General features: G+C 47.8%; 1 long non-coding RNA gene and 2 pseudogenes across 3 annotated transcripts; all 3 read left to right on the top strand.

The window, feature by feature from the left end:
• Positions 1-1,628: 1,628 nt before the first annotated feature.
• Positions 1,629-3,695, top strand: LOC149356294 (uncharacterized). 3 transcript variants are annotated; one of them, XR_016291633.1, is made up of 5 exons: positions 1,629-1,815; positions 2,255-2,442; positions 2,545-2,681; positions 2,815-2,979; positions 3,350-3,695. It is a non-coding gene; the product is annotated as an uncharacterized LOC149356294 (long non-coding RNA). The 3 variants fall into 3 exon arrangements; XR_016291632.1 differs by having other exon boundaries at positions 1,630-1,815; positions 2,295-2,442; XR_016291631.1 differs by lacking the exon at positions 1,629-1,815 and having other exon boundaries at positions 1,857-2,442.
• Positions 3,696-7,218: 3,523 nt separating this feature from the next.
• LOC149356293 (uncharacterized) lies at positions 7,219-8,804 on the top strand (annotated as a pseudogene).
• A 4,561-nt stretch (positions 8,805-13,365) lies between these two features.
• On the top strand, positions 13,366-14,862 carry LOC149356292 (uncharacterized; annotated as a pseudogene).
• Positions 14,863-15,307: the final 445 nt, after the last annotated feature.

The raw sequence follows: 15,307 nt of genomic DNA, 5'->3' as shown, positions 1-15,307 counted from the left end.
CTAAACCACGGGCAATTTTTTTCTCTTCCTGAGGAACCTATCGTGACAAATCATTGATTTAACTTCCACCTGCTTCCTATTGGCTACAGCTGGCGCAACGCTCCTCCGAACATAGCCGAGCTTCCTCCCACTGGCTGCAGCTTGCTCGACGCTCCTCCGAACTTACCCGAGCTTCCTCCCTCATTGGCTGCAGCTTACGCTACCCTCCTCCGAATTGTCTTGTGTTCCGGAGAAAAGAAGAAATTTTTGCCCGGGGTTGCGCAAAACAGCTGGTGCGCAAAAGTCCACGGGGCAAGATTCTTGTTCGGGTTTGGTAGGTCTGGAATAATGTTTTTGCACTAATACCAAATGACTGCCTAATGAGGGAACGCAGGAACAAATTCTCCGCGAATCTTCATCCCATGAACTTTTTTTTCCATGACTGTATACTTTCGACGTCAAGGGTTTAACACGCGTGAGAAACTAGTGAAGTCGATCGCTCTGTTGTAAGCCGGTGGCTCAAGACCACACTTTTGAAGACGCAAGTCGACTAACGTGTTTTAATGTGTGGTAGTGAAATGAGACCTTCGTTGATTATTACTGCAAATATACGCCCAGCTTGCTTTTGGCGTGCCCTGGTGATTTTTGTCTCCGATAGCACCGCCTCTTTCTCATTTTGCACCCGCAGTGACACAGAACTGCCTTTTCCTTCTCTGAAGATTTGTGACATCCTATCCCACGAAACACAAAACGTCTTACGAACGTCTCGGAACAGCTTCAAATGACTACAAACGTCTTGCGCTGTGTTCAAACGTCTCATAGATGTCGACAAGAAGAAGTTTCCTCTGCGGCGTCTCTTAAACATCTGCAGTCAGACGTTTGCTGTGAAACTTCTGTGAAACATCTGTAGTCAGATGTTTTCTAGACAATTGTTTCTAAAACGTGGAACTTGAGACCACGTCAAGGAGATGCGCCAGTAATCAGCAGAGTTGCCACCGTGGATTAAACATGCTGTAAATCACGGCACATAAATTAGATGGCCATCCTGCTTGACGTTTCGAAGAGCAGGCGCGCCGGTGCAAAGACCGCTCTTTGTATTCGAACACAGAAAGCGCGTTTTCTCCTGCGGAGCCCGAATCACGTTCCACATCGAGTGCAGCTAACCCGCCACTCGTAAGGCTGGATTTAGGTAACATATAATTACCCTGAAAGCCGACGCGAGTGAAAAAATTTGCTTCATGTTGCGAACGCCTCTGTTACGCCTCGGCTAGCTGGCGGCAGCATGCGGATTGACAGGCGCAGCGCACGCTGCCTTCGCCGTCTTCCTGCCGCCTTCGCCGAGCTCGCTGAGCCTCGCTCGCGCGGTTTATCGCGCAGATCACCCGCGCGCTATCTTTTCGTGGCGGCGTATCTTGGAGGCAATCTTTCTTGAGTCACGCCGCAGCTTGCTGCTTGGTGTCGCTCCGCACGGTGGCGATGCAGGATAGTTTGCCAAAATGGTTTTAGCCGTTTAAAGTAGAAAAAAATCTTAGTGGAAGCTGCAAGTACTTAGTTTTACATGAAAGTATTAGATTCAATTTGTTTTTTGGTTCTTTGATGATTTGTTTATTTTACGTTTAGAAATTTAGTACTTCATTTGGTCATTTGGCGTTGCAGAGGCTAGCGATAGGTACGCGCGCGAAGCGGATGCTGCGCACGTTGTAGTACGTTTCGCTGCGCACTTTTTTCCGCGCTGGTTGGCACTTCACGCCGCTGCAGTTTGCATTTTCCCCTTTTTCTGCGGTATCGTTTACTACCAGTGTTGCACTGAGATGTGAGCCTCGTTTTCAGCAAAAAGTAAGTAACCTTCCATTTCTCTTCTGTGGTGAAAGTGTCGGCTTTGCCCGCTAAGCCACTAACGCGCCTGATTGAACCTTTGGTTTACAAATCACAAAACAGTATCAGCCAGTGTTTTACATACCAAAGTGCAGTGTTGAATGTATTAAAACAGGGCATTTGCACGTATTTGAGCTTTTGTTAAGTGGATACAACTAGGCTGCTATCGCATGCGAGTTGCTTTCTTTACCAAGGCGATGACAAGGTGAACGGTACTCTTGCCAAGGACTCTCATCTGGCCACCTGTGTGCTCCAATTCTCCTTGCTGTGATTGCCGTCAGTGAAACTCGCGTTAAAAAGGCTTTGGTTATCTTAACTGCGTCAAGCTTTTATTTCATTGCGATTGAGAGCCCCGGCACAAAGGTAGTTTACTCAGTGGTGCTGCTCTGTATGTGTGCAGGCTGTTCGACAGTGCAGTAAAGTACTACGGCTCTTTGCAGGCATGGCAGCTTTTATTTCTTGGAAAACCATTGCACCGTGCACAGCTGGCGTTGTCCCTACTTCACTGTGTACATTTCGTTTTGGGTACAGGCTGTTCAACAGTGGTTTTCAGAGGACCTCCTTGCCTGCTCAACTTCTCAAGTTTTGGTAAGCACGCTTTGCAACTCCTTCCTTTTCTGATTTCTTGTATAGGTCTAGGCTCTTTGCTAATGTTCATTCCACAAGCCCCATTATTTGTTTGTCCTTTAGAACTCCAACTGTTGGCCGGAGGAGCAAGGACCTGGTCTAGTTTCACGCAAATGAATAGCAGCACCTTGTACTTGGTTGTTCAGAGATTGTTTCAGTTCTGAGGTGGGAATCTGGACTAATGCTTCTTGTGCAGTGGTGTAAGTAATCTCTTGCAGTGGTGTAAGCAATCTCTTGCCCACTGTTTGAGCTTCATCGTACAGATTAGAAAGGGCTTCTTTGGCAGTGTTAGAAACCTTATACACACGCACTTTTATTTGTCTTATCTTTCAGATTTGCCCTGTGTGGCTGTCAAGTTAAGGTCCATGATTTAACACATCTCTGGTGTATACTGAAGTGATGCAGGCATTACCAGGACAGCAGCATCTCTGCTATGTTTTCGTGCGACGGTGCAAGATGTCAAACATCAACCACTTTTGATTCAGCCACATCTTGCAGGTAAGAGAAAGCCTGTTTGCAAGATGCAGCTTAGGAGGTTCTATGAGTACAGTGTGCATCGCAGTAAGGCAGTGCACTTGCTATTGACTGCTTGGCTTTCAGTGTCCATGCACGCTGTTTGGATTTTGCTTCTGTTAAAGGCCTCCACAGTGATTGACTTCTTCAGTTTATGGTGAGCCGTAGCACTCTGCTGAAATGCCGCTTGCAGTGACATCATATGCATCTATGTTTTTAATCAGCTTATTTTATTGCCTGTGCTGTCACTCCTTGCCATTTCCTGGTCTTATTTGCTTCCGACTCCTCATTGGCCATTCTACATGCACCTGACTGACTGTGCTTTTGGTTACTCTTATATTTTTCACTTCTGCAGGCTGCTGAACCGAGCTGGATTTGACTTCCCCTTGTTACCGTCTAGTTGGCATCCTCCTTGCAAGAAAAGCGATTTTTGGAACACCTAGCGAGCTCTTCAGTGCCATCCAAATCACAGCAACTTGCTCATCAACGCATCCGTTGTGAACATGCCCGGGGCCGAATGATTTTTTTATTTAACAATTGGTTGCTGCTCGACACTTTCCCGCCATCCAAGTGCTTACCGTTGCAACGTCAGCCAAACCAGTGAAGCTACCTCCTCCGTGGCTTCTAACATTAATTTCCTGATCCTTTTCTTTTTTGTGTGGTTGTATATGCACTGGATTCAATAAAGAGTTACGCAGTGACTGAAAAGTGTGCTAGCATATGCATTTATGGCTCATTACTACAGCCATACATCCCTTGTAATGTGGGCTCATTGTTCGGGTCATTGCAAATCAGTTTTGAGTTCATTTTTGAGTGGTGTATACCAGAAAAATGAACTATAACATTTTTAAAGCTTTAGAGGGTTTAAATGCAGCACTAAAATCAGTCTTGAAATGCGTAAAATAATACAGGCACCCATTTCGGAAAAAAAAGGAACGTATAAAAAAATTCTAGAAAAGTTCTACCTCAGAAGTTTTCTAGCCGTATACAAGCGTAGCGTTAGCAGAGCTAATAGAGGGCTAATAAACGTCTAAGTCTAAAAAACTGCTTAGGTGAAACTTCTTCTAGATGTCAAGCTTTTTTTTCCGAGACTTTTTTTAGACGTCTATTAGCGCTTTTTGTGTTTCGTGGGATGGAGCGACCGTTACCCCGAAGAACGTCGCGATTTTGGAAGTTGCCCCATGGAGTGTTCCTTGGCTAGGTGCGAAATTTAAGAATGCAAGGAAACGTTTCGGTGATTCGGTGCTCTGTGCTCAAATTAAGTGAAAATGAATGAATGTGATTTGAACGGAAGTACGCGGATCAGTTGAGGAGGAGAGAGAGGGAAACAATCTTATTGACTAAAGAACATGCGCTGGTCGTATCCCCTATTTCGCAGTCCCGTTGGAGTCCCGTTGGGCCCTCGCCCCACCTTGCGTTGGGACCCCGGGTACGATTTGGCCAACACGTCTTTTCAGTGCTCTAGCAAGGAGTTGAGTATCTGAGGGGTTCTGTGTTTTCCTGGCAAGACCACATACCACATGGCTGAAAGTTGCAGCGTCTCCACAATTCTGGCTGAGCATTCTGGCTGGTAGAGTTCGGGGTATATGGCATGAAGTTTTTTACAACTAAGCACAGATTTAGTCTGCAGTTTTCGTTATATGACTAGTTCCTGTTTGCTTAGCTGCTTTCTGGCAGGTGGGAGCTTCCTTCTTCCTTCGCGTTAAGATGTCTGAACAACTGAGAATGGGGTCGAGTATGCGGGATCGATCGTTCGGAAGGCCGGGAAGAGAAGAGCTCGGGCATGCGCGTTAGCGCTTTCATCATCCCCAATGATTGAGTGGTAGGCTGGGCCGAATAGACCTCATATACTTGTACACGTGTTTGGTGCGCCTCTTAAATTTTAAGTGCATGCACGCCATTGCGCCTTTTGACAAGTTTATTAGAGAGCCCGCCTGTGAATCCACACAGAGTGTTTTGGTTCTTGCTGAACGTGTTAAAATCACGTTGAAAATTCTTATATCTAGTCAATTTAGCATTGATGTTTGCTTCTTGAACTAGGATCTCATCCGGCTCGGTTTTTTGAGAATCAACGAGCCTCTGAAGGGTCACTTGGGTCCTTTTTATGCCCTTGTAGTTCCACTGCCATATTTTCAACGACGCTGTCTGTCGATCCATGTTGCTATTTCTCTATAATTACTCCATTAATGGCCAACTCTCTACAGACGTTCCTCGTGTCTTAGCTTCATTCACGTTAAATGCGCACTCAGCCGCCCATCCCTCGATATAGTCCTTCACCTTGGCTATGGCAATGTTGATGCATTAGTACGACCCCTTTCTTGGTTGCTTGATATACGGTTGCTGATAGACACTCGATATTCCGCGCGTGCCTTGTTTCCACACGGATAGCCTAAACAACAGCCTGATATTGAGGATCAAGGCTTGCTGTATCTTCTGTCTCAGCATCCTGCATATCTTCTGTGTTACTTGTTTCTTTGTCATCCTTAAGTGCATCATACTCCCGACTAATTTTTTTTTCTTGAGGGGATGTTTGTAGCGCGACAAAAAGAGACAAGGGACAGAAGACGAACGGGACAAGCGAACGGGACAAGTCCCGTTCGTCTTCTGTTCCTTGTCTCTCTTTGTCGCGCTACAAACATCCCCTCAAGCAAAATGAACCAACTCGCCCAGCAAAAAGTTTTATTGAACTTAATTTTTTTTATTCGAGGTGTTTGCCATTAGGCATAATGTAAAAAGGAAAGAAAGTTATAAGAAGGAGTGTAAACAAGCCACGCTTAAAAAGTGGGAAAAGTTCACGATAAAGCGATTATCTTGAGTCCACTTGCGATAGTCGCCTGCAACGTGCCATCGCAGGCCTACTTTCTTTAGAAAGCGTCGTCTCATGGAAGCTGTAGCCGGGCAAGTCCACAGCAAGGGTTTTTCGTCACACTGGTCTGGCCCAGCACCACAATGAGGACACTTGTCAGTCACTTGGAAGCGTTTGTCACGCCACCGATGACGCACAGGAGTCAGAGCCGCTCCTGCCCGAATCCGGCGCACAGATACCTCCTCCTCCCGAGTGAGACTCCGGGGGAGAGGGTACGAACACGGAGGAATTAGAGCACGTGTTCGCTGACACAAAGCCTGTTTCTCGGAAACATGGGACGGAACGGATCTGGGGGAAGAGGGGAAGGTCCCGACTAAATCTTTGAACCTTGGCCTTCAACTTAGCGACCTGTTGTTTAAGGAGGTCTGCTTCTCCTCCACTACCGCGTCCCTCATAACCTGAGTCGCTTTGGGACGTGAAACACCATAAACCTAAGCCTATTCTTTCTTCTTGCTCCTGAATGATAGGCTCGTCTCACGTGATCCCGCCGTTGGCCGCGCTAAACGTGAGCGATCTGAATTTTGATGTAGATTTTGACCACCATGCCACTAGCTCTCCTTAATTCTTCTTTCTTTCGCAATTGGTCTGCAGATTTTTCAGATTTTTAAAATCGCGGAAAAAGATACCGGCTTCAGGAAATTTTTCCTCCTGTATCCTGACTCCGCAAGAAGCAATCGAAACCATTGAAACCATTTCCAAAGGATTAGAGAAGCGTTTCTTATCTGTACTTCCTTTGCGCTCCGTGTTTGTAGCGTCAGTGGATCAGATTAAGCATGACCTCCAGATTGCCCTTTCAGAACTTTCCCGATAGTGATGAGGTTACCATCAGCGGCTCCTGGACCTGATAGGGTTACGCCAAAATTATAAAGATCCTCTTTGAGGAGTCTCCTAACTCTTTACTACAGCTAGTAAACTATTCCATAAAGCATGCTTGGATTCCTCCTGAATGGAAACTCGCCAAAGTGATTCTTTTACCTAAAATAATGGCGGTGGCTATTCCCTGGAAAATATTAGACTTATTTCATTGACATCCAATGTGGTTAAATTAATTGAAAGGGTCTTGCTCTTACATGCTTCGGAGTTTGTGGACCGTGAAAATATCCTCAGCTTCTGTCAAATTGGTTTCCGTCGAAAATGTTCCATATGGAATGCGCATGTTGACCTCGAGAGTCGAATTCTCTTGGAGCGGCGCCAAAAAATGCATGCCGCTTTGGTTACTTTAGATGTAGCCAAAGCTTATGACAGTGTGGAACGCACCATATTCTTGCAAAGACTGCAGACTCTCCAGTTTCCACACTATTTAATTGCTTGGATATCTGCGTTCCTAGAAAACAGGCAGTTTTTTTTTTGTACGCTCCATGGTGTCAACTATGCAAGGTATAAACAAACTACAGGTGTTCCTCAGGGGGCAATCCTTTCGCCCATACTCTTCAATAACCTACTGGGCTCTATTCCCAGCCATCACCAAATTCGCACGTACGTCTATGCGGACGACATTGCAATTTCTCGGCTGCTCCTGACATTCAATCTCTTTACGACCGTCTGCAATCGTACCTGAACTTGCTTGAGAGTTGGTTGTGTGGCCTACGACTTACCTTAAATGTTAACAAATGCGCTATCCTTGTTTTTCGACTCCAAGATACTGTTGCTCTGTCCCTAACTTACGAGCGACAAATTATTCTCCAAGTTCAGTCTTTAAAATATATTGGTGTCGTTTATGACGACAAACTCACATGGCGCTCTCACACTGACCATGTTGCAGCGAAAGGGGCTCGTGCTGTGGGCATGTTGCGTAGATTAAGTAAACCCCGGTCTGGAATGCGGAGAGATGCACTTATTATAATGATTTATGCTATGTACGTCCGACCAATGTTAGAATTTGGATCTGTGCTGTTTTCTGGTTCAGCTGCTTACAAAATTCGTCCGCTCGTTCTTTTAGAGTGAGGCTTTACGGTTGTGCCTTGGCCCCGCTAAATTTGTAGCTAACAAAGTACGAATTCCACCCTTATTATCTAGATTTAAATTTCTCACTGTTCACACTTACCTCACGATATATGAAACAAGTTTCCACCGTTCCTGTTTTTTGTCTCCAGCCGACCTCCTTTTTTGGAGTCCACTGGACTCGATTTCATACCCCGCAGGTAGTACTGGTACAAAATTTAACCTTTAAATGTACTCCTAACATACTTCCGACACAAAACAATGAGTCTCCCGTGAAAATTGTCTATGATGACATTTTACTGAAGAATGCAAAACATTTACCTTGAAGCATTTTAAATGGATTATTAGAAGACCATTTACAAAGCCTACCTGTTACCATCACGATTGCTACTGCCGCCTCCCAATGTGATGAAAAGGCAGGGGTGGGAATATATTGCCCGCTTCTAGATTGGTCGTTTTCTACGCGTCTTCCGGATTTCACCCCAATTTTCCAAGCGGAGTTTCTGGCGGTGGTGCTTGCTCTTCGCAAACTAGACCCATCTTTCTCTGCAGTGGCTGTCATTACAGACTCCTTTTCTTTGTGCTCGTCTCTTGCTTCAAGTATGGATTCTCCAATCCTAAACACCTTCTTATCATTACTCCTCCTCATTTGAGCCCTTTACATATGATATGGGTTCCAGGTCATAGCAGTGTGACAGTCAATGAAGTGGCTGATAGCCTGGCAAAGGCATCCCTCAATGGCGCCGTGCTGCCTATCCTCCTGGCTACAGCGTTCATCACAGCAGCGAGGTTTCGGAGAAGTATTTTGCTAAGCACGACCTCTGGATCAATTTTAAGATCTGATGATTTCCTGCATCTTAAGTATTCGTGGAGCAGGAACTCATGTCATTCACGAGAGCTTGAGGTCTTTATAACTAGGCTGCGCTGCCGGATCAAACCGTTAAAATTTTATTTGCACAGGTATGTTTTGGCGCTTTTTCCCGTCTGCGCAATCTGTCGTTAAAAAGAATCATAAGGTCATTTCTTGTTGTTTTGTCGTCGCTTCAGCATGATGAGAAGACGGTTTTTAGAGCAACCAGAGCAACAGCTTGGCCGTAGTTTGAGCAGCCCGATCATATTGCGTTTGGCGCCACCACTCTTGGATACAGCCACAGGTCTGTTTTTACCGCCAATCAAATTTTTTTTACTGGAATCTAATCGGTTACCTTGCTAACATTTTTTTACTTATCATTTTTTCCTATTACAATTATTACTGTTTTTAAATCCCTCTGCTACATTTCTCACGGAGTTCATTCCTGCGTGCGTTTCTTTTTGGCCTTTTTGCTTTCTGTTGACTTTTCTCTTCCCCAGCATTCTTTTATTTATTTATTTTTCCCAAGAAAAAAAATTATCACAAAAACTCTCTATGCACCCCTCTCCGTGGCCGATCCCCCTGTGTGGGTATGCGCCATTCTACGAGGTGAACAATAACAGCAACAACGACGACGAAGAAAAGCGACGCCATACTGTCTTCGCTTGGGGTGCTTCTTGGCTCCACAAGGACTGCCACGACTTGGGTCCTTGGCGGCAGACTGGAGAAATGGACAAGAAGCAAGGTAAGCAAAAAGCTGTCGGCCGAATGAAAACAAGAGCAGGCCCAGCGGGCAGACTTCGCGCACTTGCGCGGGAGATCGCTTTTGCCGCGTGCAATTCCGGCCAATCTTCGAACGCACATTTAAAATCCCTGAGCCGTGACCTGAAGCTCGGGCCTCCACCTAGCCTACCACGACGTGAAGAAACATTACTGTGTCGCCTGTGGCTTGGTGTAGCTTTCACCAACCATTACTCCTTTGTCATCGATATGGCTAATAGCCCTGCATGTGCCACCTGCAGGCGCGAAGAGACTATAGCCCACATTCTTTGTGAATGTCCTGCGTGCAGTGCCGAAAGGCAGTCTCTCTGCCGTGCGCTGGAGCGTCTACATCCGCGCCCACTGACGGAAGTGAAGATACTCAGCCACTGACCACGGCGATTGTCGGCGATGAAGGCATCCCAGGCAGTGCTCCTCTTCTTGAGAATTTCACGCTTGCATGATAGGCCGTGTTTTTACCGCACGCTTGCTGACTTTGCATGCTGAAGTCACTTTTCTGCTACTGCTCTTTTTCCCTCGATCTTTATATCCCCTCATCCCTTTCCCCCAGTGCAGGGTAGCAAACCGGTTTCTTCCGGTTAACTCCCTGCATTTCCTTCTCCTCCTTGCCACAGCCCATGATTGCGGATAAAATCCCGGCCACCGGGGTTCGAAACCGACCGCGGCGGCAGCGTTTCGATGGACGTGAAACGCAAAAGGCGCGTGCGATGTCAGAGCACGCTAAAGGTCCCCAGGTGGTCGAAATAATTGCGGAGCCCTGCACTACGGCAGCTCTTTCTCTCTTCCTTCTTTCAGTCCCACCTTCCTACCTTCCCTTACGGCGCGGATCAGGTGTCCACCGAGATATGTGAGACAGATACCGTCCCATTTACTTTCCTCTAAAACCAACCAACCAAGCGCAGCTTCCTTTCAGTGAAGGTTGAATACAAACACGCCCATGCATTCCTAGGTAGAAAATATTTATCCGCAGCCCTCCGCTGCAGCGTCCCTCATAGCGTCTGTGCTGCTTTGGGAACTTAAAGGGTCCCTGAAACGGTGTCCATGTAGGCAAGGAGAAGTCGAAGTATTGATAGACATTGAACGATCCATCATCCTACCGCAAAAATTTTTGATCTACCTTGTGCGGAACCAGAGATAATGGCTATTAAAAATGACCACCAGCCTTTTCCCTCTCAACTCGTACACCGGAGCAAACCATAAAAAATAAAGATTACAGGCCGGGACCATGCTCCGCCCACAAATACGTCATCGACGAGATCGGTTTGTTTACTTCCGGTTGACGCGCTCTTTCGCTCGATCGCTCGCTCGCTCGCTTTCCCGCTGTCTGCTATGTTCACCTGTGTCTCGCAACCCTCGCTGCGGCTTCTCTCGTACAACGATCGTCAGAAATTATGCATTTTTGACATGCATCTATCCAAGGGCTTGCTATGGACGAGAACAAACAATACTAGCGCGTTTTTCAGTCGCCGGTGGCCGGCATCAAGGCTGGCAGGCCGGTCCGGCGTGGCTCGGCCCCGAGCGCCCTGAGCAGCGCGCTGTACGGCATCATGACGCTGCCGCTCTCCGCACTCGTATTGGCTCCCGCTTCCCGTCGTTGCGTTTTCCGCGCGCGGCTTGTCGTAGACATCCAGCAGGTTGGACGCAGGCGACGAGCTGCGATCGGTTGTTGTTACGACGTCGTTCACAACGGCGCGCCGCAGCGAATCGCACACACTTTTCGCACATGTGTCCCCGCCTTAAGGCTGAAATCCCATTTCGGCACTCATCCGCAAAAGTCGTTCCTTCAGCTCAGGCAACTTCCGAAGCGCCGTCAGCTGCGGTTTCAATGCGAAACCAGATAGGCCTAGCGACGACTAGGGCAGCCTGGGACCAGCGCGCAGTTCGTCGCGCGGCGTTGCCGCAGGCGGTGTCGTTGCCGAAAGATCCACTTTTGCACTGACATATTTTCGTTGCTCGAATCTAGGAAGCATCCTCGCTGGTATCATGGCTGTTTTGCATTTTCTTGTGCGAACGTGATGTACGCCGAGCATGCCGGCCGGCCGGCCAGCCTGGATCCCGTCTGCCGGCGACATAAAAACGAGCTAAAGTGTGTTCTTGACGTAAATAATAAACCCTGGGATAAGAAATGTGAAAAATGTGTCATTTTTGAGGATCGCTGACCAATACTGAGCTGCTGGTAAAGATAACGACTGTGATACGAGCAAATTTCGTGCCACAACCGTCTCGCAGCTGCCGCTGGCCCGACGTGGGCTCCGACTCGCCTGGAACCCGCTCGCTTCGCTGCAGAAGGAGTCGCGGAAAGTGACCATACTATTATTTTATTGTGAGATGATGCTGTTGACTGAAAAGCGATGTGTAGAGTAAGCCTTGTATTATAGCTCAGGCGACTTCCGAAGCGCCGGCCGCTGCAGCTTCGATGCCGAAGAGGCAATAGGCCTAGCGACGACCACGGCAGCCAGGCAGCAGCAGAGCTCGTCGCCCTGAGCGCCCGCGAGCGGTGCCGTTGCCGAAAGCTCGCAACATAAGCAGGCGTGCTTTGTCGCTGCTCGAGAAGTATTTCTGATAACAAGGCGATCTTGCCTTGTGATATTTGTACACCATCCCAAGCAGCGCTCAGGCATTGCTGCACGGCGGCGAAGTGCGACACCGGTTGTGAGCGGAGCTTGGGTAGGGCGGCGCAGCGATGCTCACCGCCCCGTGTCTCCCTGCTTGTAGTGGGGCGGCAGTTCGCAAGCGACGATCGGTGCAGCGCGTCGGCCAAGCTTTTAAGGACACGCCGTTCAGAAATCGAGCGCTGAATCCTGACGACGACGACGGCTCGCTCGCTTCCATCTTTCGGCAGACAGTGCCGAAGGGCAACATCTTGCCGAACCCTGGCTTTGCAACCAACGACACAGCACGGCCGGTCCATTTTGATTGCGCATGCGACGGAGGTCGCGACGGAAATCAGTAGTGCGGTGACTCCAAATCGCACCTCGATTCTCGATTCGGTTCGACGTCGGCGCCGGCGGAGTGACACAAGCGGCACGAGCAGACGAAAACATTGTAAACCGGAAGTGCAGTACTAATTTCTGACACCGAACACACAATAACTGCGTAAACATGCTTATAAACGACAACTCTGCTTGCTGAAATGCGAAATGTTTCCGAAAAGAGTAAGAGTGTGAAGTATCTAGAGCTTCTAGTTTGTTAAATGCGTGATTTCACGTTGGCACCGCGAACCAATCATAGCCCAGCACTTGTGACGTAAAGAGTACAAACTGACGTAATGAGTACGGATTCGGGCGGAAGTTCACCGCCGCTGGTCGCCGCGAGGCTCGGGAGAGGTAGTTTTTGAAAATGTATTGTAAATTATCTACTCGCCTTTGCTGTATTGTACGCGGCATGAACGTTCAGTGGCCTACGCTCTACATAATGCAAGTATTTGTTTGCCAACCTCAGACACCCCTTTCAGGGACCCTTTAAGTCCAAGATGCCAACCTACCATTCCTAACACTTATGTCACAGTTCACCTGGGATATAACACTAGTTTCCAAGCTTGACCGAAGAAACACGCTCTATTTTCAACGGTTTTCTTCTGACTCGAAAATCCTCAGTTCATTCGTCGGCAAAGTGTGCAACGTCCCTGTGTATTTTCTTCGTACACAAGTGCTTGGGAGAGGAACTAATGGAAAAGAAAGGGAACTGTGGATGCAACCAAATTGCCGATGATAGAGGTGATAGAGGGGCCTGTGATAAATTGCCGGCAACTCCTTAAGCATATTTCGGGTCCTTCACACCTAACTTTTGAGAGCGCGTTTTTTTCTTTGTAAAGAGGCATAGCCTCCTTTATACTTTCTGCGCCTGGCAACTCGGCGCTCCGCGGCTACACCATACCGCGGCCGTCGTCGCCGCTCCTCCTCCCTTGAGAAGTTACGCCGCTGGCTGCCGAGAGATGGCGACAGCGACGTTGGGGCACCCTCGCCAGGCGAGTGCCGGGTGCGCCGTGTTGCACAGCAGCCCGGATAGCCACGTGCTGTTGCTCTGTCGCTGTTACGTGGGCTGTTTTGCAGTGTTTGCAGTGCTTTTTTTAAGCTTTGATTATTGCCTCGTCTTGAAAAACATCCGCTCTCAGTTCCTTGCACGCGACCTTGGAAAGAAAGGAGAGGTTTCGTCATCTCACTTGAAGAAACTCTACGAGATGTAAGAAAGATTGGATTGTAAAATCTGTGAGGAGTCTAACCAGAAACATGTTTTTCCGAACAATATTGAAAAAATGAACGTCTAACGAGCTGTCCAAGTTTTTTCTCCAGACGTTACATCTGCTCTGGAGTTTTTGAAAGAGCACGCAGGACAGAGCTGCCATACATCATTTGCCTATGCGGAACCAACAATACTGTTTATGGAGAGCATCCATCAATGGTTCCTACTGCACGACACCGGCAACAAGTTGCAACATATCGAGCAAAATTTCGCTGACGTCAGGCACTTTGACGACAAAAAATGATTCTAGGCTGGAATGGCTGGAAGTTACATTTCCGCTATATATTGACCAACTAAAGAAAGATGCAACTTATCCTCGTGCCTTTTTCACAGCCGAAACGTACGAGACCCTTCTGCTCACAACTTACTCGACTGCTTGCTGAATTCGCTATCTGTTAGCTGAGGAGAAGTTTCGTTTTGTACTAACGCGGAAATTCAGCAGTGACCCAGTTGAAGCGCTGTTTGGAACACTGAGGCGGTCACTGGGATGCAACGACCAACTTCCCGTGCGGACAGTACTCTCAGGACTAGAAAAAGTGTTGAGGATGGGAATTGCCGCAACATCTGAACACAGCAACGTACTATATCATGAGAGTCACCACAGCACTGGACTTAGGACTGCAGGGCTATGTGCACTTGGGAGCAGCGATGAGCTTCCAGAGGCTGCTTTGGAAGTCTTGGGACGCTTAGACGTGCAGCATGTCCCTGCTTCTCTAGATACATTGCAGCTGTCGGCCACGTTCCATGTAGGTGGCTACGTCGCTCGTGTGATAAGTGAACATATGGAATGTGAGCAGTGCTTTTTACTCGCAACCAAGCCACCTACTAGTAACCCATTCGAGCAGTTCACGCGAGCACAGGACCGTGGTGGGCTGCTTTACCCATCTGACGAATTACTTTATGTCTTAGGCTACGGCTGTTTGTGGAGACAAGCTTAAAAGAAAACCCAAGACTTCAAAATTCATTGAAAAACCTGACCGATGCAGCTGTTCCAGCCATCTGTAAATCAAGGTTGCTGAAGTGCCCTGTCAGTGACAGCAGTCACCATGAACATTTTTCTCTACTTTTGGCAACTAGATTCATCAGACCACTGCTGGTGAACTACGCCTCTTCGATAACAGACAATAATGATTTGTATAAGCCGCTGTTTCGGCAGAAGCCACTCTCACGAAAAGTCATGAAGCTGTAAAAGTAGTTACTCTTGTAGCACAGCTGCTGTTGTGAAATGTGTAAATAAATGCTGGTGCCTTTCTTCTTAAATTTTGTTTTAGCGCAGCGTAGACTAGCATTGTAACGGTTCTATTACCATTGACGCTAGTGAAGCAGTCATGCAGTTTTTCGAGTCATGCCCACACTGCATCACATAACATGTCATAGCTTTGGTGTTACTGGCTAAAAACTAACGTGATCACTTGTTATGCTTAGAGGATGTCGGCCTCACAAGTAAATTTAACGAATATGTACGATTCATGCTTAGTAGCAGTTATTCCGCGAGCGAATAACAGCGCTCCCATCCTCGCGCCGGCATTCGCATCAGTGCGCCTCGACACCTACGTCAGTGGCGCCCTCAGAGGCGCGAGCGGCAGCGCCGCGCAACTTTACCCGACGGCGACACCTTTGCAATAAGGGCTCCC

The sequence above is a fragment of the Amblyomma mixtum genome, chromosome 3, assembly GCF_055824585.1.
Source record: "Amblyomma mixtum isolate Tamu chromosome 3, ASM5582458v1, whole genome shotgun sequence".
Classification (NCBI taxonomy): Eukaryota; Metazoa; Arthropoda; class Arachnida; order Ixodida; family Ixodidae; genus Amblyomma; species Amblyomma mixtum.
This window is presented reverse-complemented; position numbering and strand designations above follow the sequence as displayed.